Source organism: Emydura macquarii, unplaced genomic scaffold (assembly GCF_026122565.2).
Source record: "Emydura macquarii macquarii isolate MOO-44397 ecotype Brisbane River unplaced genomic scaffold, CSIRO-AGI_Emac_v2 contig_561, whole genome shotgun sequence".
NCBI classification, from domain to species: domain Eukaryota; kingdom Metazoa; phylum Chordata; order Testudines; family Chelidae; genus Emydura; species Emydura macquarii.
This window is the reverse complement of record NW_027130698.1, coordinates 73,789-98,803: the sequence shown is the minus strand read 5'-3', so window position 1 is coordinate 98,803 and position 25,015 is coordinate 73,789. Positions and strand designations below refer to the sequence as shown.

Below are 25,015 nucleotides of genomic sequence, written 5' to 3'. Positions count from 1 at the left end.
AAATCTCTGCTTAAGAGAGGATGTATTTTGTGAACTTGATATGATGGGCTCCAAAAAATAAGGTTTCTGACAAATTACATTGTTTAAGTGGAAGTTCTGATGACATTTCTACTCTGTGTTCAAAGGATTTACTGTTACTATAAATGTATGAAACGCCCCCATAGCTAATGATGTTGGTATATTCTTTTTGTACTGAATCTCATGTATTTCAAGTAAGAATGATCAATTTCAAATTTGAAGGGCTTTACATGAAACTGCATAGACACCATGAAAGCCAGGAGGCTACAACTTCCTTTCCAGTGGAAAAGGTAAAGGCTGAGATACAAGAACCATCTTGTACTTTGCTGCTAGTATTCTCCTTGTATATAAAGAGAGAACACTCTCAAATCCTTCTGTAACTCTGTAAGTCCTCATCACTCCAGGTAGACAAAGAAGAATTGCCAAGTTGGTGTTCCTCCCCATTACTATTAATATAGCACAAGTTTTACAGACAAGTCAGACAATTTCCTTGCCCTGAAAAGTTTATAAGCCTACATGAATTGTTAAGCTGAAAACACAGGTGTTGATAGCAGGTAGTAATGTAATGGATGTAACTGAAAACCTTTGGAATCAAGTTTCATTATATTTCTGGCTGAAGCAATGGCAGCTAAAAACCAGAACCTTCATGGTCTGAGGTTTGCTCCAATTTGATGATTATGCGGTCATTTCCTACATAGATAGATGTGTAACATTTGATTTCTGTAGAACTTGTACATGCAACTTTGAAATGCTCTTCCTATGAACGTTCACGCCAGTATCATTCACTGTGCGAATGTACTTGGAAAACACAGAAGTGCAGAAGTACTGCTATTGTACATTATTTTCCCAGCTATGCTTAAAAAGAATGAATAATCTACAGGGGAACACTAATGAGCTTCTGGAAACAAAATAAAGATATGTCTCCTACAAAGCAGGCAGATTTCAGCAGACAGAAAAATGTGGTCCAATTCTGTTTTTGCTTACTATTGCATAAACTAGAATTCCATTAAAATTAACTGGTGTATACCTGATTTACATCAGTGAGTCAGGGCTCCTACGGGCGTGTGGCAGAGAACAACTAGTTCTAAAGTGCGTGTGTATACACAGAGCCACACACACCCACACCCGGCCATATATATATGCACAAACAGAAATTGTTCAACTGACAAAAGAAAAATATAAGTTTTTAAAGCAGCCATAGATCTGTATTACTATACATTCCAATCAATACTTTTTTAAAAAAATGTTAAAAATCTCCAAATAGGATATTAAAGTGCCTGTGAAGGCTAACATGGAAATCAAAATGAATCTTTAACTACTCATCCAAAGCACAGAGTATGAGTAAATACATTTGATCATTGCCATGGAGATAGCAGAAGAAGCTTCCAAATTTATTTTCAGCAAAATGTTTGTTCTGTGATCTGCCACAATATAGATGGTCTCTTTTGTTAAATACTTTACCTTTCACATCTGGCCTGTAAATTCAATAATATGGCACAGGTTACAGAACTTCTGCTTAAGTATCATTTGACTAGACAGCAAACAAGTACCACCTTTTAAACAATATCAATAGGGAGAATTTAAAGAAACCACTTTGAAATACAATAGTTGATCACAGAACGTTGTAATCATGACATGAGGGGATACCAAACGAACATTCTCCAGAAAGGATTAAATCAAGTGTTTGAAAGTGTTGAGAAGGCTCTCATAATGAGGTTTAAGCTTCAGATTATGTTCAAGACAGACATGTATTTTCCTCTTCAGCAAGTTTCTTGGCAGCACATTGTAAGACAAGAAAAAAAAAAATATCACACTACATGCATGGTAATGGACAAAACAGGTTGATATTTGGTATGCTGAGGTTCAGTTTGTCAAATATCCAGGTGTTGAATCCGTCTCGGACTTCCATCCCTATAAAACTCTATTTACATAAAGCAATCTTCTGGGCTGGTAGCCTCCCTAACTTGTTCTCTTCCCCTGCCCCTCCCAGATTCAGATAACCTTCAGAAAAGCAGGCTCCTTCCCCATCACTGCTTTTCTTCTATAGAGGGGCAAAGACACACCTGAAGTTTCCTAAATGACGAAGAGTGCACTAAAAGTCTACCCCAATGCATCCTGGGACACTTCTCCAACTCCAGAGTGTGAAAGGGCCAAAAACAGTGGGAATGAGAGGAGTATGTTTCCCAGTCCTGCTAAGGAAGGGAGTGGCAAGAAGGCTGATCAGTTGTCTTCCTGAAGATTTTCATCTAAACCACTAGCTTTATCCTGAGGGCAGCGCATTCCAAACCAGGTTTGTGTGGCTAAATATCCTTGCATGATCTGTATAACCAAGTACTACTAATATTCACACTATTGCACAAGACTATCATTCCCCTTCCTAGCATACACAGTAGTGTTATGCTAGTGAAAAAAAAAACAGTTTTGAAATGGATTTTTACTGTATCAGCTTCTGAAACTCTTCCTTTATCAGCATGGCTATAGCTAGGACCTTCACCCACTTCCATAGAGCAGCGTTACATTACTTGAGATTTAGAGTCAGAACTGCTGTGTTGCCAACTTTCACAATTTTATTATGAATCTTGCAGTATTTGGTGTTTTCTTAGAGCCCCAGGAAACAAGCAGTGAGATGAGAATCACAGCTTTCATTTGTATTTATTTATGTTTTAAAAAGGTAGGTTTCTAGCCCTCATACTTCTAGAGAAAAGCTCCCAAAAGGTGAACCAATTGCACCCTAAAGGCTCCAAAACCAAAAGAGAAATAAAAATGTCAATTTTAAGCCACTCATCATTTTTGACAGCCTGATTCATGATTTAAGCATTTGGGGTTGTCAGTACTGAAACCATTCATAGGAGCCAGTACTGATTACAGCAAATCAGAATAATATTTTGATACAATAAGCCTAATTTTTAAGAGAAGTTAAGCATATCATTGCATGCGAGTAGTAACATGCTGAGAATGCAGGCCCAATGTACACAGAGTACTAACATGAAAAGCACAGGTGTCTTCTGACAGCAGATCTAAATTTCATCACCCTTGCCCCATGCAGATCAGGGTTAGAAGATGACCTGCTCTTTGACCACATTGCCTGATTACTTACTGAGGGGCTGTGACGAAGGATGGCCTGCAATCCACAGGAAAAATTGGCAAAAATATAGCAGCAGTCAGATCTTGGGGGTTTAGGTTGGACCTGACGACATTCATGTTGGTGTCGATAGCAAAAACCCTGGATTTCACACGCAAAAGAATGTTGACCTTTCAGCATGCTAAGCTGTTTTACGTACTGCAGAAGAACCAACACACTTACAAGCAAACCTTTTAAAATTGATTCCCACCCCCTCTCCCAAATACTTTTATTAAATATGTTATTGTACAGTGTGTTAGGTGCTCACAACACTGTAGCAACGGGCAGTCCATAAATGCTCAGGTAGAAAGGTTCATTGCCCTAACTTCTGGCTGTGTTACAACCTAAGAACCACAAAATAATTAAATACAGAAACTGAAGCAAAAATGCACCCCAGTACAACAGTGTCACTCATTATCATTAGCCATAAAACTACAAAGTGCCTGTAGATTTGAACACCTTAGACTGACATATTTGTCAGCTAAAAGCCTGACAAAATAGTTGCAATACAGCCCAATGTACTAAGGAAGCCACTGCAAGTACCTATTAACATTATTCATCATACCTGGAGACATTTCACAATGATATTAAGAATTTATCTAAGACAGTTACCCAAATGGTTTTGTGGTTGAATGAAGGAGGGGACCATTGAAACAGATCACTATTATTAAAGTGTCTTGGTCAATTTTTGCTACCCAGGTCTTTGGAAGTAAAAATTTTAGATGATGCTTGATTTCCTTTACCTATATCTGAATAGAGTCCCACGTTCTAATGCCATAGAATTAATCCAGTCACTTAAATCACCTGATCTAGATAAACATATCAAGAATTGAAAAGATATTTTCTCACATCAAAGTTCATAGATTGTACATTCAAATCAGTTATTTACATCTATACAAGTGCAACCCACTCTACAAGAGTGTGGTCTTTATCCCTTCTAGTAGCTAGTCCATATAAGAGGATAAGAGTATTATAGGTGTCAGATTACTGCTTGAGCTGAAGCAGTTGAGGTTCATGCTTTTCGTTCCAAAGGTCTTAAGCTTCAGACTCCACTGATAACTCAAGTAGCGGGTCACTATGGGTATGTCTTCACTCATGGCAGCACTGTCAGTGCCTTCGGGATCGATTGAGCAGCAGCAGAGACTTGCTCAAATTGATCCTGACATCGACTCAATAAATCCACCCCCGCAATAAGATTAACACTGCATTGATGGGAGGGCATTTCCCGTCGGCACAGCATAGTGGGGAGGCTGCACTAATTAGAATTTAGGAAGTCGACTGGAGATACGCAAGCTACTCCAAATAGCGTACCTCCTGTTGACTGCCGCCGTGAGCGTAGACCAGGCCTACGTGAAGTGGGAGTAACACCCTGCCATTCTGATTTGGTAACATTTCACACACACTTAACATAATTCAATTTTCTGAGTGTGCTCACCTAACCATGTTCTGAGATAACTCCCTCTTGGCTGCTTCCATAGCTCCTCTTTGCCCTGTCTCTTTTCTCCTCCTTTTGCCCTCCCTCTCACAATATCTTCTTATCCCTCACCCCTTCCTATGTCACCTGATTGCTTCCCTCTATTACTCCCATTAGCTCCAGCTTTGCCATAATGCCTACAAAAGGGTGGGATAGTTGTGACTATTCTGCTTCTTTCCTTTTCCTGCTCCCTTTGTCCACAGCTCTATCCTCCAACTTGAAAAAAATCCTTGTATCTAACATAGCGGGGCAAATTCTTCACCAGATTCATTACTATTTTATTTTGCATGTGTAAATGACAGCACAGGGTGCAAAGAAATAAAGAAAATCAGTTAGCTAGTGTTAGAGCTTCGGTTTGCAGAATGTTTAAATTTTGCAGTTAAAGGATTAATTATCTCAGTCTATTACATATGGATTTATTAGACTATTACGTGCCTTGTATTTTCCTGTTGACTAGAAGACCCTGGAAAGAGGCAAAAACTGATATATTATTGCAACAATTGTAGGATGCACCTGTATTTAATAAAGGGCCAAGCCAACTTCCATTGCAATCAAAAGAAACACTTCCACTGACTTCAGGAGAGCCCTAAGGACCTGGCCCTACCTCACTAAATCACAGAAAAATAGAGCTGGAAGGGACCTCAAGAGTCATCTAGTTCAGCCCTCTCCTTCACCCTCCCACGGTGAGGCAATATCAGTTATACCCAGACAATCCTTGACAGAGATTTGTTTAATCTGTTCTTAATATCCTCCAATGATTGGGATTCCACATCCTCCTTGGTAACTTATTCCAGTGCTATCCTTTTAGTAAGAAAGCTTTTCCTAATATCTAACCTAAGTTGCAGATTAAGGGGGTAACTTCTTGTTCTACCTTCAGTGGGAGTAGAGAACAACTAATCACCATCTTCTTTATATCAGCCTTTATTATCAGGCTTTATATCAGCCTTTAATGTATTTGAAGACTTATCAAATCTCAGCCTTCTCTCAACATTAAACTTGCCCAATTTAAAAAAAAAAAAATAAAAAAAATAAATAAATCTTTTCCTTGTAGGTCATGGAACCTTTGTCCTTCTCCTAAACAGGAGTAGGATCAAGGCCTATATCTGGTGATTAACTGTTTTGAGAGTTAACTAAGAAGAGCTCTTGTAAAAAGTCATTTGGAAGCGAAGGATTGGATATATTATTCTATTCAATAAAAAAAATTTCAGAAGTTCAGCAGTTTGTTACATATGTCTAAATTCATGCCTTATGATTCTTCATTCCAGTATGTTTCAGACTGGATTATTGGAACAAGCTTCTCTGCAGGAGTTTCTTCCATTTAAGAGTGCTTAAGGCTAATTGTAGAATCATCCACATTAGAATTGGAAAAAAAATGCATACGGTCATGTTATCCATTTCCCTGACAATGCAGTACAAATTCCCTGGAATATGTTTCCTAGTGTTATTCTCCCTTTGATATACCTCCATCCTATAAACATTTGTGATAATTCTCTATGTATATATAGTAAATGGGAGAGGAACCCCAGTATGAATACGTATTATAGTGTGCACACATGCATACACACAATTTTTTATTTAAAGTCTGTGACCATGAATTTGTAAGTGTGAAGGAAAATGTAGTTTACAAACTGACTAGGTCAAACCGTATATTTATATAACTTTGTAAACAGGAAAGTGATTTTCCTAACTACATTACATTTACATATTCATATTTGCATATGTACTTTAAATTGCTATATACAGCAAGTGCTGTGGGCAATTACTTAATGACACAAGATTTCTGTATCATGAATTACTGTGAAGTGTTCTACATGAAAGAACAACATGTCTAATTTTACTCTAAGGATGAATGATTTGTCATGCAGAAATGTCCATTAGATCTAAACCATTACTAGAAACCTTCAGAGTAATAAATCACCATTTTGTATTAAATGAAAAAGCAGCACCTTTCTCAGTTTGGTTGTTCAGTCATAATCATGATAAATGGAAAATCCAGGACAGGTGAATTTTAATGGGCATCCAAATGCACTTAGATTAATTAGATTATGTTTTCTGAAGATTTTCTCATTTGCTCCATGAATCAGAAAGTAAAGCTAGAAATACACAGTAACATTAAAGAGACTAAACATTTATTGTTACATAAAATTCTGACCCTGCAATCTTGCTTGCATGCAGCCCTATGAAAGTCAGCGGAGCTTTGCACAAGCAAAGATCACAAGATAGGGGCATGACTGTATCTTATAGTTCCCTGGAGAATGTACTGCATCTTACAGCATGTGTAGACAGTGCCTAAACATTCTGGATGCAATTACAACATGAATAATCAAATAGTATTCTTGCACAGAATCAATTTTATATGGTTTAATCTAATGTTGCAAAATATGGAGCTGATAAGTTAAAAATACAAAATATTTTCAGAAGACTACTATGAATTGATATATAGATGCCCCTCTTCTGATGCAAGTGTTGCCCCTCTGCTGAACAAAAGATATCTGGGGCCTTGCCAGAAGTTCCTGACCTGTAGTCTGGATATAACTTGCCAGTTTTTACACATATGCGCCAGTCCTGGAACAGAAGCAGTCAACACGCACAAAGGCAAATCCCCTCTTCCAAAATTTTCAGTACAGACGCTAATATCCAGTTCCTAGAAAGATACTCTATCCCAGGAACTGCTTCCCAACAGTGAAAAACCTAGAGTACAGCATGTCTTACAAAGACTGAGCATTTGGTTGCACACTTTGAAAAAGTCCGCATGTGCGCACACATGCCCTGAAAAAAGGTCAAAAGAACATTAAGCTGGGAAAGTCAAGCACTCAAAGTTAGGAAATTCCAGAATTAAGGTTGCCAGTGCAGGAGCAAATGTAATGTACCTAGCACCAGAGTGGCCCCTGGAAGCTGGGAGCAACAATCACAAAGAAATTCCTGCTCAGCCTCTTCAGCCCTGAACTGGAATCGGATTTGTACAAATGGAATCCTTCAGAACTGAGCTGACAAACTCTAGCAAGTCTCTACTGGGGCACATGTAAAACAGGTTTTTCAAAAAGTTTTATAATTTGCCCACATTTGGGTGATTTTTCAGCAAATAGCACCAATGCAAGCCCTTTTGCCAAATTTCAATACCCTCCTCAAAAGCATGGAGCTGCTAGTTTCTCAGCAAAGAAAGAATTTTTTTAATTATTGGCAAAACAACATTTTCCACTAGTCTCACTCTTAGAAATAGCGAAACAGATTTTGCTGAAACTTTCCAAGGAAGCTAGCCTGAAGCAGACATCCACCATGGAAAATGTCAGGGAAAACAGCTGTAAGCAACCAAAAACAGGGTCTTATGGGAACTGTTGAGCAAACTTAATAGGCAGCACTACCAGTTTGGTGCATAATAAACACAGAAGTGCTACAATTTCTACTCTTGCTTCAGCACATACTTGAGCATGGCACAAACTCTAGATCTTAGAAGACAATGATAATATTTCACTTCTTAAAAAAAGCTTTGATAGCTCATTAATCTGAGTGAGTTTTATTAAAAGGGCCATGAAAGATTGAAGGCCAGAATGTCTGTGTGCATATGGGGGCAGAAGAGATGCAGAGGGGAGGCTAAAGAGATCTAGAATGAGTGCATTTAAGGGGACCCATATGAGCTAAGTGAGTGAACACAAAGAAACAAAGCATTGGAGACCTAAAGCCCCAGTTTTGCAGGTAGGCAGTTTACACGGGTGGAAAATCTCACTGACTTCTGTTGGACTCTATGCAGGCTCAAAGGCCTGCCCCAGCATCTAGCTATGGAACTGGGTCTGAAGAAATAGGCTGAGAGAGGGAGGAAATCAGAGTGCCCCTTGACCTTTGTGAATGGAGACTAGAGAGCTTAGAGTGTTATATGCTGAAAGAGAGAGAGAGAAATATGATAGGAAAAAAAGCAGCTGGAGAAGATTATGGTGGGAATGCTTTTGCGCAAGGCTAGCATGAACAATAAAAAGCTCACAGCAGTCAAGGGTTCATTTTTCCAGAATTCTGTGGCAGATCAAACAAAATTTCTGTAAACTATTGGTCTGGGGCACTAATTTCAGGAAGAGATTGTCTTTTTCTCCATACTACTCACCCAAATCCATAAGTATGTGCAAAATTACTGTCCTGTTAAAGCATGTGTGAGATACAGGAAATTCAAATAAAAATTGTGCACTGGACACATTACATAGGTTGTTTCCTTCCAAGACTGTTGGAATAAGATGATGAGCTATCCTCACATAGGGGGGACATTTCAAAACCAATTTACTGTTCTGTAAAGATAACACCTACAAAAGCATCCAGGGTAACTGTCATCTTAGGTTATATCAGGCACAAAATACTTATGCACTGGGCACCTTGAATTTAAACAGACTATAGGAATGGCTTAACTTTGGTATTAGGATGCCACATGATTTGCTTATTAATGCTTGGTTTTGATTCCAATCATTTCCCTTCTTGGTTTTCCTGCGGTGGACTTGTATAGTACTTTTCCATCATTTATTGCACACATGAATCTCTTGTAGATAACTATATACATATTATTTATATGAGAAGATCTAATACATCTGTACACCATATTTAAAAAGTCTCACTTTCCAACAGCAGATCCTACTCCTCAAGCAGTTGGTATGGTCAATTAATGCCTCTCAATTCTTTCCATATTTTGCCCATTGCAAATGGCTGCTCGTTGCAGATATTCAATATTTCTAAATGATCTTTTATGAACTAAATCATAGATCTAAATCTTGAAAAATTTGAAGACTGCAGTGACAATGACCAAAAATGCTTCCTAATGCTTTAGAAGCCTTCAGTCAGTAGGCTTGCCAGTTGCTTTGTAAGCTGCTGAAAAAAATCATGTTATATTTTCATCACATGTAGAATGACTAAGACTATATTTGTTTTTCCAGTCAATGTCAACGTAAGTGAAATCTGTGAAAGTGATCAATGTTCTAGTCTTGTTGTAGACCTCCCTTATCTGAATAAACATTTACTAATCAGCCTGGATGTCTTATACCCTTGAGTGTAGAATAAATTCCTATTTTTCTTCTCTCTTTCAATCCTATGCTAAAATACATCAAATGCACATCACTTATAAGATGCATATATATTAATCGTCTTTATTCTTCTTTCACAGGCCTTTTTTGTTCTGAGAGCCTATGCTTAACATACATTTTACATAGTAGAATTTTATTTACCATTTCTTTCTGAGCTATTGTCCCTTGAAGTTTAAGGATTTCTTTGCAGTTCATTTTTTCAATGAGTTGGAAAATAGTTTTCTGCTAGAAGTCTTAACTCCAGTATATATGTATACTTAAATACTGTAATTAAGGATCTGTCACTCAGAGTTTCCATTATAAAGCCCCATTTGTGAGATTGATGACCTGACCATTTTATAATCTGTATTCTGAAAATTTGACATTTAAGCTTTCTGCTCAGAAGCAATTTTGCACCCCTCCCCACCAAAAAAAAAATTAAATTGGTTTAACCACTTCTTTGTATAAAAAGTTAAGTATATGGTCCAAATTCCCTGTAACTAATCAATGGCTTAGCTTATACAGACTCTAAGGGCTACTTTTTGTGATAGCATACAAATGGACAATTTAGTCCTCATTTTCAGTTGATTCCAAGAGGAAGGAGAAGAGCTGTGAATGCATAAAAACCATGCTGCCTTGGGACAAACCTCCGTGTTTCTATATTAGTCTGAAAACTAAAAGTGTTCAAACTGCTCATAGGTTTTCATTGCTGGGCTATATTGAGAAAAATGCATTAGAGTAAACAATTTTGCTATCTAGAATGCAGACTAGGTTCAAATTTTGATTCAAGTCTCATAGCTAGTTATTGAGAATGAACAGTTCTCAGTGCATTGAAGGGTGAATGTTTTTAAGAAAACGCATCTGTAGGAAGCAAATGTCCATTGTGAGATAAGATGGGAGGGTTAGAGAGAGGCCCACTGGGGTCAGAAGAAGGCAGATGATTGTCTCTCTCTCTCTCTCTCTCTGTTCCATTGGCACTAACAGATAAGGCAACACAAGAGCATTGAGGGACCATTAAAGAAGCAAAAAGCAGAAGAGATCGGAGATTGATCTTTGGCAGTGATACTCAGACCTCAGTGGTTCAGGAGTCAAATTAGTGATCAACATTACCCAAAAGAGCCACAGTAGTATGAATTCATCAATGCAAGTTGATAACGTAATTGGTTAACACCACAGTAAAAGCATCCTGATTTAATTATTAACCAATCACACAGTTTTAATATATGCTGCAAAGAGCTGGAGGAGGCACATTAAAGAGCCACTTGTGGCTCACTAGCCTCAGTCTGTGTATCGCTGATTTTTATTATTATTATGGTGCCAATCATTGTACTACCTAGTCACAGAGTTTAAGTAACCAAAGCCACATTGAAGGGGCAAAGAAGAGAACTTACAGGGCTGAGTAGGAACATTCAGGGAATTGCTCTTTACTATAACAAAGCTGGCCCATTCAGAAAAGAAACAAAGGGAGCAAAGCATCTGAGAAAATGGCCTGGAGAAGCCAGGAGAATGGAGAAGTGATAAGAGTGACATGGAGGGAGAAGACAAAGGCCTGCGGTAGCTGAAAGAGGACCAGAGTAGCTTTGAGGTAAGATTCTTATGCAGGATGCCCAAATGCTTGTGGTAAAACACACAAATAAGCATATAATAGCACACTAATTCAATACCTATAGATAGTGCTCAACAAAGCATGGGACTGTCAGTGGCATGAGACGTGAGCGGACAGCCCTAAAAGCCAGGTAGATCTGAGAAAGGCTCAGGGAAGGGCACATCAGAAATGATGGGGGAAGCACCTAAACAATTCAGAGTATTGTAATGATTGGAGATGTAGAAAGAGGCTACAAACCAATCCATGGAGCCCTGCCAGTTCTACAGACAGAAAGCTTGAGCAGATGTGGTACATGGAACAGATTAATATCTTTATATATATTGGAAAAAATAAATGTAGGATTCTACATGTGTATTAATAGGGTTAGATAACTAATCATGGCCGAGCCTATACATCTGTAATTCCAAAGTTACCATACAAATCAAACTAAGGCCAAAAAGTCAGATTCTCACCAATAAATACCAGACCTTACTCAGATGCACACTGAACTCAATGAGTTGCTAGAGTAAGGAACTCAGAACTGGTCAGTTATCTGCACAAATTATGCAGACAGCTAACATTAACATGGAGGCCCCCATGGAAATTTTGACAGAAGTTAGGCATGCAAATATGTTTATATTTTCATGTGTATCTGTATAAACATGGGCTAACAGGTAAAACTAGAGGGTCACAAACTTTATTGCTTCTGTAAGCCAAACCCCATCACACCCACCAGGGGCTCCTTGAATGCTTCTATCCACCTCTGCCCCCCAAACTCCTTGTGTGCCACCCTCCCATTCCCCTCTATTTCAGGGATTCCCTGCAAACCCCTCCCCCTACCGACACCTTCCCCCATTCTAAGGCCTCTGTGTGTGCCGCTGCCCCCCATTCCCTCCTGCACCACATGCCTGGGCTCTATGTGTACCCACATCTGCCCACCATTCTCATTTACTCTGTCTGTCTAGGTGAGAAGTCTTTCAGGGTAACAATACTTAACTGTATTGGGAGAATGAACAGAGCTAAAATGGGGGAATGTTATGCTGGAAGATGTTGTTGACTGCTATCATGTGGTTCTTTGATCTATAGACAACTACAGATATGGCTGAAGCTGCTGTTTCTGCTAACCAGTTGCTCCATGTATTCCCTATTCCCCTCTTTTCATTTTCTATAGGGTAATGGCCATTGATGCCATGAACAATCCTTTACATTTTGGAATTGATTGGATGCATATTTATGTTACAAACAAACACTATTTATTTTCGTTTTCTTCACTTTGCTCTACCAACAAAATGTGACAATATTTAATGTCAGAGTCTCCAAATAAGTATTTATTCTGCCATTCAGTTTATGCAGTTTTGTAATTGGAACTTGAAAATCTCTCTCTCTGATAAGTGCTAAAGGTGAAGGGTTTTAAAATGAAATCTAATTCATGAGCATAGAGGGGGCTTGCCAGTCAGCAATATAGTGAGATTAGAATTTGTGAAATAATAGTGTACGCATACATTAGGACACCATAGGTTTTTCCAGTCATTGACTGCCAGGCTGTCAGTCTGTTTGACAAGCTAACAAGCATAAAAAGATATGGAAAGCATGAATGAGCTTGAGGCACAGAAAGAATACCGTCAGTTTGTGAATTTTATTTTAGATGTGATAAGTGGCCATAATACAGTCATGTTTAAAAGACAGTTCATTGGGAAGAAAAAAAATTTTAAATGTACTATACAAAAAAATTACATCCATCTAAAACTAGATCAGAACATTGAAGTGACCTTGCACTGATGGGAAGATCTAATCATACAGCCTCTGTTTTGTTGAGGTTTATTGAAGAAAATGGAATCTACCATGCCTTTCTATCCACCAGACAATTTTTCAATACAATAATAGCACAGTCCAAATGCTGACTTTGCTGACACAAAGATCTGTCTGATAGTGGCAAAGAAATGAAAATCAATATCATACCAATGAGTGGTCAGGCTTGAAATCACCAGGCTCAAAAAGAGACTACTGTGAAATACTAACGGATTATTCTAGTAGGAGAACAAAGGCCATCCCATTAAATATAGTGCTGCATGTTGAATAAACATGATCCAAGCCAATTTAGGATTATGCCAGGCAGACAAATCTCCACAGGCATTAGAGAAGAATAACACGGTCAGAAAGACAGGTTGGAAATAAGTCCTTTTTTCTCCCCCAAGAATTTCAGTGTCTAAGCAGTATCTCCTCCATGTATATAATAAAATGCTAATGTCATATTAAGGAGGGAGAGCATATAGGTCACAGACAAATTATGTTCTCAGTTCCATATGTTCTGCTTCCCCTTCAAGTCCCTTGCCCACATGGTCACAATATCCAGTGGCACCCTCCACTCACATGGTGCTGGTTTCTGTGCAAACTATTAGGCTTCATTTTAGCTGTGGCCCCTTAACCATCTCTTGCAACTTTGCTAAATGAAGGGCTCAGTCACAGATCAGTTTGAATGAAATTTTAACACATATCAGGGGTTAATAACAGCTCATAACACTGCTAATATAACCACTGACATCTACCATGCAGGATTGTTTGTTTACGCTGTAGGTGACTAAGGAAAACTTTGAATGGGGAGAAGGAAAATCTTATCAAAAGTTACTCAGGGGGCAAGAGAAAATATTTTTAGCTTTTTTATGAAGAGAGTCTTTATACTGAAAGGGTCACCAAGAGGTCCTGAGAACCTCCAGCAAGGTGCCCTAGACCTCCACTGACTCCATATGGAAGAGTGGTTTCTCAATCTTTCTGGGCTCAGGACTCATTTGTAGAGGTCAGTGGCCTGTCACACTTTGTGAATTAAGCTAAAGCCCAATAATTCTGAATGAGGGTGTTTACACAGGGGTTTAATATGGTTTAACCAATCCACTTCAAACTCACACCTTTAGTTAATTTGGATTAATCTTCCTGGATGTCTCTTTGCAGACAAGCCCAAAGATAGCCCTAAGATGAAACAGCCCTATTTCATTTTAGGGAGATCCTGGGGGAGGCACTCATACAAGTCTTATATTAGAATACATACATAATATTAAAACAAAAAACACCACCCACCCATCAATTACTTAATCTGAAATAAGGCAATGATGTAGTCAACTTTTTTACACAGAGAAGGCTTGAAATAAGGATTTAAAATTTCCATTCAACAGTGCATAAATCAATGTAGCAAAGTAGCTTATTTCAGCAGTTTGGTATTGTAATGAAGAAACACCAAAACAAACCACATAGGTCCTCATATTCAAGTGTTTATAACCAAAACTATTTATGAACTAAGGATATATTAGCAATCTACTTTTATACAGTTTAGTGAACTAGTATTGTTCTTTTCATGCTAAGATTTGGCCATGTAAGTCAACCATAGTGGTCATAATGATGGCCCCTGAGTTCATATGAAATTCTCAAAATACATAATGTGTTACCATATAGAAAATCATAGAAACATAGGACTGGAAGGGACCTCAAGTGATAAATGTTTTCAACATCTGCTGTACAACCACTAAAGCATTAAAATTCAGAATATCTATAATCTATGATGAGCACAGTACTCATGACCCACCTACTGTACTGCAAACTTTTCCCCACACATTTTGACTTCCCAGCCTCAGGCTCTCCATTGAGAAAATATAGTCCACATTTATTAGTACTAGTGTGGGATCCAGCTCCATGACAAGACACTTAAACTTGTCTTCCTACACCTGATATAATCATTATAAGGGCAGTCTTGACGGTGAACAAAAAAATAAACTGAACCCACACTCCGGTTTGAGTTTCAATTAAGTTTAAAATCAAGTCACTGTAGGCAAAAAAAACCCAAAAATCCAACCAGTCCTTATTAGAAGGCTGTTCAGGGTGCTATCAGTTTAGGGTAAGAATGATGAACTGTCGTATTATTACCATATCATAATGAATGCATGCATGCACATACGCAACATTTGGGTTAGTAAGTGTTATGATTATGACCCTTTGTACTGGGGATATTAGTCAACGGAGTTACCTTCTGACAATGACCATGGTGCTCTCTTATCCCATTTACATCTGACCTGCACATTTGGTCTAAACTAGGGTACATGCTGGATGAAAACAATTGGGGTAACTGCTATATTTGTAGATATGTCTATGTTGCAGTTTTCCTCAAGGTGATATTATGATGCCCTGATATCTCACCTGAAGAGACCAGTTTCTGAATGTGGGAGCATTTTGCCATAAAGGCAAATTAAGATTACTTATGCCACAGTCCAGGTAGTTACTTTCTATGAAAACAATAAGTACTTTTAGAAATTAACGTCAGTACCTTAAGGCGATACCGTCAGAGACCTCAAGGTGCAAATGGACTACAGACTGTTCTTTAACTGAAAAAAAGTACAGGAAAATGCATAAAATACATCACATGGGGCTAAATATTTCCAAAATTTTCAGTTCATACTTGCATTATTTAGAAGCAGTCTGTCAATTTTGGTCAAAATTAGACTATTTTATGCGTTATGGTCCTTTTTGTGATTTTATGATTTTTTTTAGATTGGATGCCCAATGATATTTAAACATTACAGGACATAGAAAACGGCACCACCTCCAGCATCTATATCCACCTTAGGCACACATCTGGTGGTCACCTTTAAGTGTAGTAGCAATGACCTTTTTCTAACTGATGAATTACCTTAACTCTTTAATAAGACCCCTTTTTAAATCTGCCTGGCAGATTATTGGGGGTGGCAGACATCTGCTCCTTCCCCTGTGCAGGGCTGAGACTACAATGTAGGCCCTTAGATGTATATAAATATTTAACAGGAAAATGGATGAGAAGTTTATCAATGATATTCAGAGACAACAGGTTGTTCAGGGCTTCCTCTACATGACCTAAAAGTGAATAACTACTGCATTAACAGTCTTCTATTTCAGAACTGGCAAGGTGGATGAAATTACTGCTTAGAAACAAACAGCGGTGTCCCTCTTCGCTTCTCCACAATGTACAAAAGAAGGCCTCAAGTGTTCGTGCACACGCTCTCTCTCATATCTATCTATATGCACGCACATATTAGAAACACAAGTTTTGTCTGCTCTGGAAGAACTAGTAAAATGGTGATATAAAAGTCAGAGGGAAAAGCTGAATAACTGAATGGAGAAGAGGGTTTTTCCCAGGACTTTGCAATGTTTGGAATACAGGAATCCTTTGTTATAGTGTAAGATAGCACACTATACTAAGAAAACCAGATTTGACATTTCCTGATATTTCTAAGTTATGGGAGAAAAAACCCACAACTTTAATAATAATAATGAAAAAAATACCAGACCATCTTAAAGTAGCAAAGGAGGCACAAGTACTTTGTAGGTGACCTTATCCAACTTGCAGTTCTGGTATATTAGGTGGACAAATCTATTTTAACACAGCTTTATGGATGAGAGCTGCATGCACAAAATGTCAGGAAAGTGAAAGTAATTCCCCACAGCAGCTCTACCATAGCTTAGTGACCTACGCATGTACAATATATTTTGCTTTCCTATAGGTGGTGCTACCCTAATTACACACATGAGCAATAAGGTATAGTTAAAGCCTCTGAGGCTTTAGTTAAGACTATTAACCCTTCAAAACAGGAATCAATTCAGAGAAATCCTTTGACTGGTGTTATACAGGTCAGACTAGATGATCACAGTGGTCCCTCCTGGCCTTTGAATGTATCAATCTATGAAAGGATAATTGTGGTTTTAGTTCACCCAAGCGATAGCCTTTAAAAAATGACAAGTTTGGTTAAAAGAATTGAGGCTTATTAAGCAAAGTCTGAGAGTATGATACATCATATCATCAAGGCATTTAGGATGGATGCCAGACAGTCATAATCAAGGACATTTGAACTCATTTTGAACCAGTTTAAACATCAGCTTGAAATTTTCCCTCACACAAAACACTATTTGATGCATGCTCCACTTTCAAAATTGTTGAAAATAGAATCAGAAAAAAGATACAAATCTTGTTTATTTGAGACATGGCAGGCATATCATCATTTAACGAAATCCAGAGGGTGTCCAAATCATTCAGAAAATGAGTAATGTTGTAATTATGAAGATTACATAAATGAAGAAAATTTAGCAGATTTACTGGTTTATATCCATTTGGATACTTACCATGTACTTATTACCATTTGCCTTGTTTCAATACAATTAATGTGTATCTTTGATGATGACGAGTTTATGCCAACATTTGATGAACCATTTAATGACATATTACAGATGTACCCTTTTCCACCCCCTGTAGATAATATCCTTGCCCTATTAGAGTCAATGGGACTTTTGCCAGTGATTCCCCCCATGTAGTGCAGAGTATCCTACATATGTAGGATGCTTATACACACCTGCTTTTGGATGGCATTTTTCTATCCCCAATACCAAACACAGGATATAGTTTGAGAGATTCTCAGACTCCAGTCCTCTCTCAGGCACAAAGATATTAAGTTTAATTCATTAACAGATTCTTAGGGTACATCTTCACTTCAGTGTTAATGCAGACTCTTATATGGGTGTTGCCTTAAATTGAACCCTTCTTCTGTCCACACTCAAAACCCTCTCAGCCGGAGTTTAGTGGTGTTTTAAACTAGGCTAGCTGGCTCATCTAGAGCTGTACGCTAGAGAGGCTTTCACTCACACTGGTAACCTGCCCACTTCGTAGTGAGGTGGCTAAATCACTCTGGCACTGATAATCCTCCAATGCCTTCCTACAATTTCCAACATATGGCCAGAAGGACAAAGCCTTCCACCGCTGGCTGAGGAAGAATTCACAGAGTGACTCTGCTTACTGCAGCATCAAGAACCATAGGATATGCCCCCAAAAGTCTTAGTAACATGCTCTGTGGCACCTTTGAAAATCCCAGCCTAAGGATATGTCTTCACTGTAGAACTAACATGCGTGCTTGGTTCCTGAGTTAGCTGATCTGGGGGGAGAGGGAAGATAGCAGCCATGCTGCAAAGACACACCCGAGTTATGTCTGTACAGGGCATGTATGTACTGAAATCAGGGTGAGTGATTGCAGCTTATGCAGACATACCTGAACTAGCTTTGGTACTCTAGCATGAGCATGTACTTCTATGTGGCTCCCACTATCACATTATCTCAGCACATTTTGCACATAGCTGGATTCAGATTATCTCAGCAAATTAGTTTGATTATGTGTGTGTCTCCTAGCTTTTCCAAGTAAATACCTCATACCCCCACTTCAATGCAAAAAGGCAGATGGAGAAAATGCAAATAGTTTCCAGAGCCTACTGTCAGTGAAAAGCCTGGGCTGTAGGTTTTCTTGTATGCTCAATTTAAAGTGTTTATAAACTAAATACATGTAAGAAAAAACCCTTACATGTTTATTTGTAAGATAAATAAAGCAGTGTCTTGTCTCATACCAGGATAAGACCTGGCAGCTTTAATAATAGTGTACGCTCTTGATTTTATTTCTCAGACAGTAGTCAACTTATATTGGTAATTCTGAGCCTGCAGTGTACCCAACAGGTCAAGAAAATAAATTTGATTACTTTGATCTTAATGGGAGCTTTGGCCATATCTGCACGAAAGAATTTCTGATTGTAAGGATGCCCATTAAATCAGGATCCATGAAGCAGGGCAAAGTAATGTATTAGTCACCAGAGCTTCAATTAATGTTTTGAATTCTCAGTGGCACACTGATATCCATCAATTCCAACTTCCTTGTCAAAAGCAGGCAGGCAGCAACAGCATCTATTGCACTTAATTTACAGTGTTTGTAAAATCTGGGAAGCAAGAATTGACAGAAATATCTGATTTTTACCTCAGGACAACATATAAATTGTATTTCTACTCTTCCTCTCCATCTTGAAAGGCTTTGACTGGAAGGACAGAATACTTCAGTAGTGCTAAGTGAAGAAATAAACTGTGAATAATCATTACCTTAAATCATGTTTACTGAGTCTAAAATAAATGAATCAGCTTTCTCTCTGATTTAGGCTAATGACTTCTAAATAATTTTATCCCAGTATAATTAGGATCCATATTGCTAAAGGCCAACAATGAGAAAAAATGGGAGTGATATTACATTTACAACCTGTAACAAAATTCTAATTTAAAAAAAATGCACTGTATGCTACCAAGGCAAAAAGCACTGGAGAACAAGAGAAAAGGTAGCAATCCACAATTTGCTGACTGTTTCTATGTTAACAATCGGACAGCAAAAACCTAACAGAGGGCGGAATAAGTTTTATGAAAAAGATGTTAAGTCCTAGCAATGATTCTATATCATGCAGTTCAGTTCTATGGTATTAGTACCTGTAGTAAGTCATCACACTATAGCATCTTTATATGCAACAACTCACTGCATGTATAGCAACAGAATGACCCGTGAATAGGAAATTATGAAGGGCTGTTTCCTTTTAGTAATTTAAAGTAATTGCCAAAACAATCAGTGAGTTCACATTACCCTTATGGTTTGTTAAAATGTAGAGATCCACTTTAAACAGAGATCAAAACCCAAAAGAAATATTTGGTGGGCTAAGGGAAAAGACATTTCAGAACTTTGAAACAACCCCAAAGGAGTGAATGAAATAAGCACTTGTACAATTTCTAACAGAATCATTTTTCTCACACTCACTCCAATGCTATATTTAAGTTGGATCTCTGAATAATGGTTTTATCCAACATCACAAACAATCAGCTAGCAAACTTTAGTCTGACATGCTTGGCTTATGGATACAAGTGAGCAATAGAATTACTCAGTTAGGTAAAATAACAAAAAATCCAGCAAATTGCTAAATGACTTATTCTGCTGAACTATGTTACAGAAACAGAACTGCTCCACAAATAAGATAGAAACATGGAGAACTGCACAAGCAAACAAAAGCAAGATCTTTCAGGGAAATGCAGAGCTCCTACTAGACTGCAGGATAGAGTAAAGTTTTATAGGAACGAGGTACCAACATACTTGTAGAATGAGAATGAACAAAGTAAATATAGGTCCCCCTCTTGTTCTCATTAGAAACAATGGCAACATTCTTGTTCACTTCTGTGGGAACAGACTCAAACCCATAAACTTTAAAATAAGGAATGGTCAGCCATCACAAGAGGTTTTCCAGACACCATGACTGTGTCGACAATGAAAAATTGGACATGTAGCTCTACACTAGTGGTAGAAGCAGGGAGAGTACAGGTGTTTTTACCATATTTTCTAGCCCTGCTAGTAAAGTCACTTGAACCCTGTCTAGACTACAGCCAACACCAATGGAGCTTCACTAGTAGAGAATACATTAGATTTATGTCTGGAAAGATCAATCCCCCTTGACATGTGGAATTCCAATTGTTCTGTATACACAGAACACACGGGATCAAACAATTCAGAGTGTGGTCACTTACTTGTGGGGAAACATGTTCTTTTTTCACTTCTCTACAGGACAGCAAGTTGTTGCAGCTTCTCTCCACTTCCAAAACAGGATCATTAAACCCTGTTCATTCCTTCACATAGTAATTAAACATTACTCCTCTCTTCTCTCATTTACCTCCTGTAACAGGAACATTGAGAAAGCGTCTCTTAGGCAGCAACCACCCCCAGGTTCAGGACCCTTAATAGCACAGGTGTGCTTAATGTAGTGCTAATGAGCACCACATGTAAGCAGTTACAGTCTTCATTGAAAGGCTTCCTGCATCATGGAAAACCTGAGTCCATGACCGAGCTCTGCAAGGGTGTAGACCTTGCTACAGGAGCAGGTCCTGAAAGTGCACAACAGTCATAGTAAAGTGAGATGGAAGAGGCCCATTTGGTCATTTAAGAACAGAAGCTCATTGGAATAGGGACTGTGTTTATCGGTCTGTGCCGAGCCCAGCAACTGGGGACCCATCCTTATTAGAGCCTTTAGAACAATTTAATCTACCCCACCCCCTCTAGGCTGCTTCCCTATCGTGCACAGGCCTTGTTTTTAATTATTTCCAGGGGGTTTCTCTTGCTGATACTTTATGGCATTTTTTGCTTTTAGGTAAGTGAATCTATATAACATATAACATAACTGAGCTACTGCCTCAGAATTAAGTTTAGCTGTGTGACAGCTGTCTAATAATGTATGTAGTGTTATTGTAGCCGTGTTGGTACCAGGATATTAGAAACAAGGTGCGTAAGGTAATATCTTTTATTGGACCAACTTCTGTTGGTGAGAGAGAGACAAGCTTACACAAAGGTCTTCTTCAGTTCCAGTCTCAGATATTTAATAAAGCACACATGTTAATGTTAATGAGGCACACAGTGTTCTGTATCATTTCTGCTAAATGTAGCATTATGTACTATTTTCATTGCAATTGCCCATGAGCATTGTCTGATACTTTCATTAATACTTTAGAATTGCATAATGCCCTACTAAGAATCATTTAGCTAACTATCAGAGGAATATTGGGAAAGAGATTTAAAGTGTACCCCAGTAATTAATGTGGCAGACAGCCTGTGCAATAGCAATTTATCTAGCCTCTCTCTTTATGAAATACTAATATATTTTCTCTCTAGGTGGTGCAAACTGCCTCTTTTCCATCCCCCACATCCAATAAATACAATGTAATAAATGTAATGTAATGTAATAAAACAATGATTTGCATGGGCTGATGCAAACCCATGATGTGTTTTGGGCTCAAACAGCGAACTTTACTATGCAGTATTGCCCTGAGCATTGGCTGAAAGCATGCATATAAACAGCATGTTTTAAATTCAGTAGGTGATCAGGCATGACTGTTGAACAGTCCTGAGTTTGGCTGGTCTCGCAGATATTAGCACTGGGAAAGACTTCTTTAGTCATCTAGTACATCCACTGGCATAAGCTTCAGGAGAGCATACACTGATCTTTCCAGAATCTCTATTATTTCATCTTGTTATTTGGTTATTTCATCTTTCCCTGCATAAAACCAGTGATAAAGCAACCACCTCTTTTGGAAGATGGTCACATGATCTAATTGGCCTCACTGTTATAAAGTACTTCCTCCTATTCAACCTAAATTTTTCTTTCCCTCAAATTTTAGCCATTATTGCTTGTCATACATACACTGACTACTGAAAATAATTTTGGGAGGCTAATTTCTCTCAGATATACATAGACCATCATTGTGCAATCAATGAATCATTTTTCTTTTGGGCTTTACAAATTCAGTTCTCTTCATAGCAATGAATTATGGGTCACACTGTATTATGTGCATTTACATTTTGTGTACCTTTTCAGTCAAGTCCTGTTTTTATAACCCTTTATGGCAAGCCTCCTTAAAAACTCTCTGTTCCAAACATTACACTCTCTGCTTAAAGCCACTGATCTTAAAAATCATACCTATGCTAAAGGATAGAGTACCAGCAGAATTCCTGCAAAGGAGCTGCCTCATGTATGCTGTCTCGCTTATTTCCTATATTGCCATGAACTATTTTTAAAACTTTGAAAAGTGAACTATGAATTGTAAAGACCTGACAAAGACTGATGATGATAAGTCACTTTACAATGAAACATCTCCGTGCTTTAGGCCCTGATTCTGCAATGAATTCCACAAAAACAGACTTCTGCACCCACACAGAACTAGGGACTTAGCTAGCAATACTTGCTGTATTCTTGATAGCAAGCTGGATCATGTGCAGGGAGAACCTTTTGACTTACATATAGGCCCAGATTCAGCAAACCACTCAAATGTGTTTTTAAGTCCCATTGGCTTCAATAGCATGTAAGTACATGCTTAAAGGGGTCTTACGACGCAATTAAGTGCTTTAGTCAATCAAAATGACCTTACGCACATTCTTAACTTAAGCATGTGAATAAGTGCATTGCTAAATCAAGGCCATACACAATTTTCCCATCTTAGAAATCCTTTAAATAATTTAAAAAAATTAATATTGTATATTTGCTTTACGGTATTTGACAAATTGCTTTCCTGTTATGTAGCAATCAGGAGCAACTATTTCACTCGTTTGCTCAAGGGTTCTCTAAAGCAAGCCAATCATCTGACTCATCTTAAATACGTTATCAACGGAGCTAAAAATATCATTTATCTGCAGGTAAAACAGATGTTTGAAATTAACCACATACAGGAGCTCTATGCTCAGAAAAGCCCATCAATATTTTCTGAAATAAATTTTTAGGAATACATAAAGGAAGGCAAATCCATATTTTTAAAAAAAATAAAAAATATTTTTAAAAATGGTTCAGGAAGTTCAAAATTAAAGTAGAGTGGCACTGAACAAATTGTGGGACAATTTTGCTCACAAATTCATCCAGATATTTCTGAAGTGAATTTCAATCACATTTAGACAACACTACAAGATTCAACTCTTTTTTAAAAAAAAACAAACAAAAAACCAGCCTTCCCCAAACTATACACAAACACCTTGGGAAACAATCATCACTGGTAAAGTCTACTTAGGAAGCAGGAAAATTATGTCTTCTAGAAAGACCTACTGTATCTTCCATCAGATAGAAGGCCCACCATTGTATATGTATGGCCAATATGTGCTAAAATGGCTTCCATTTAAGCCATAGTGGATTTTCTATATCTACACACATTTGTTTCAAATTGATCACATGCCTGCTCTTGAAAATGACTGCCAATGTCATCATTACACAATGGTTTAGCCCCTAACACTAATGGTGCTGCTCGTAAGTCAAGATCAGACTAGTCTAACGGTCCCTCTAGGCTCAAAATCTATGAATTTTTTGTTACACTTTTTCACGTATCCTACAGCTTTTTAGTTTTAGTTATAAGCATATGTTGAAGTATTTCAAAATTATATAATAATCAAATATAGTAGGGGATGAAACTGCAGTCTGCTGTGGCACACAAAACCACAGTACATTCAAAAGGTTCTGAAAGGCTGAGATAAGCTCTAAAATATTCTGATTAATATACAAATAGTATTGAAACTTGTTTATACTTCTCCTTTTCCCTTCTGAAAAAATGCCTTAACTCTTTCTCTCTTTTGCTTAAAGAGACAAATCCTCTGATTCAATCAAGGCAGCTTCTCCAGGAAGAGCTTTCTTTCCAGCAATTGCTCTTTTCAGTAGTGGCTAATGGGGGCAGCTGGTGTAAGTTGTCATAACTCCATTGAATGGAGCTTCCTGCTTCATCCAAAACTACTAAGCACTTGGTCTGATCCACAAAACAAAGTCTCGGGTATAGGTGCCCAAGTCTCAGTTTTAGGCTCTACTGTGGTCCACAAAACTGTCATCAAGCCCTGTAGGTACATAAACTCTGTTGTCACCAAGGCTTTCAGGCTAAAAATGTCTGCCTCTGCTGTCTAACTAGAAGTCCAGGAGTTAGGGCTGGGAGGGGAGAGACCCTGGGTCCAATCCCTCTTCTCCAAAAGTCTGTGGTTATAGCTCTCAAGAGGTGGGAGACCTTTGTTCAAATCCTCTCTCCCCCACTCCAGCAGAGGGGTGAATTGAACCTGTCTCCTCTACATCCCACGCTAGGGCTCTGACCACTGGGATAAAAGTTATAAGGGGGACAGCAGCAGCACCTCCTCCTCCTCTGGCATTTTGTGTAGAGCAAGGCAGGTGTCTAACTCATTCCCACTAAGCAATACCTTAGTGACCTGCCAGCCTCCAGGCAGTGGGGTCCTGTTTGCGAATTGCTAATAGAGATAGGTGCCTATCTCCGAGAGAGGGGTGGGGCTTCTGGCACACCCATCATTATGTAGCATCTCCCATTAGCTAGTTTATGCAGCTCCCTCACACCCCCAAGGCAATGGCTTTTGTGGATTGCATTCTTAGGTGCCTCTCTTCCCCAACTCCATTGTATAGGGGGCCTAGGAGTC

The 25,015-nt window shown here is 38.4% G+C and overlaps 1 long non-coding RNA gene across 3 annotated transcripts in view; it reads right to left on the bottom strand.

Annotated features, from left to right (window-relative positions):
* Nucleotides 1–20,769, bottom strand: part of LOC137147620 (uncharacterized) — an 88,794-nt gene extending 68,025 nt beyond the window's left edge. For 2 of the 3 annotated variants that reach the window (XR_010918260.1, XR_010918259.1), the window contains exon 1: nt 20,608–20,769. This is a non-coding gene — a long non-coding RNA (uncharacterized lncRNA). Of the gene's footprint in view, nt 1–15,540; nt 15,599–20,607 lie in introns of all 3 variants that reach the window. The other variant, XR_010918261.1, reaches the window with a different exon arrangement.
* Nucleotides 20,770–25,015: the final 4,246 nt, after the last annotated feature.